The sequence below is a fragment of the Periplaneta americana genome, chromosome 11 (genome assembly GCF_040183065.1).
Source record: "Periplaneta americana isolate PAMFEO1 chromosome 11, P.americana_PAMFEO1_priV1, whole genome shotgun sequence".
Classification (NCBI taxonomy): Eukaryota; Metazoa; Arthropoda; class Insecta; order Blattodea; family Blattidae; genus Periplaneta; species Periplaneta americana.
This window is the reverse complement of record NC_091127.1, coordinates 145,546,331-145,547,442: the sequence shown is the minus strand read 5'-3', so window position 1 is coordinate 145,547,442 and position 1,112 is coordinate 145,546,331.

The following is a 1,112-nucleotide window of genomic DNA, read 5'->3' as shown; positions in this document are numbered from 1 at the left end:
GGGTTCACGTGTTTGAGCTCTTTATCGAAAATCCGCTCATTCAATTTTAGTTGCAATAATGCGTTACTTTTGAAAATCCCTGTATGCACTGTAAAACGGCCATAATTATGCTTTTAGTTTTTTTACTACGCAATAAACCCTAAACTGTTGCAGGACTAATGGCTAGAAAATTTATTTCTTTTCGTCAGAAATTAATCCAGATTTAAAGAAAGTACGGAAAGAAATGTGGGAGAATAAACATATAAAATAAAGGAAGAAACACAGAAGGATAGGGACAAGTAAAGGAAGAAGAAAGAAAAAATTGAAAAATTAGATAAAACAGAAACAGACATAAAGACAGGAAAGCATAAAAGAAAGAAAAAGAGAGATTAAAAGAATGAAGAGTAGAGAAATGAGTAATTGTAGAAAGAAGATTGAAAAAAGTGATTTGATGATCTGCAAAGGGTGAGAGAAGATCAAAATTGTCACAATTGAAATTATTTAAAATTATGACAATACCAACAGTGGTTATAAAATGAAATAAACTTATAGGTTTCAAAGAAGGAAAGCGAAATCAGATTGAGTTGCTGAAATGATGCTTATTAGACAAATAACATGATATACACGCACAGACCATCAAAGGAATTGTGAGCGACAAATGTTTGGTAAATTTATATAGAATAAAAATTAGTCTAAGCCATGAACATAGAACTGTAATCTTCTTTAGACGAAAGTCATGCAAAATACTCCTATCTTCAAAATGTTTCGCTCTCTCTCGCCTGATTTCATAAGTAGAAGTCTATATTACATTTTTCATGATTATTTACACTTGATTAAGTGCCAGTAAAATTATCAAACATCATTGTTTTACTAAAATATAAGTAAATATTTTTTGTTTAACAGTTTCAGTGTACAGAATTATCCATCATTCTTGGGATTTCTCCAGTGTTAATATTTCAGTGTTGTATATTGAAATTTTCATCTTGTAATTGCCTTTTGTTTCTTAAGTTTAAATAAACACTTCTCTGAATTCAATCCATTATTGGCAAAAACTTCTCAGTTGTGTGTAAATGAATGTTCTCATAAAATTTATCTTATTAAAATCATGGGTATAAATAAACTTAAACACGATA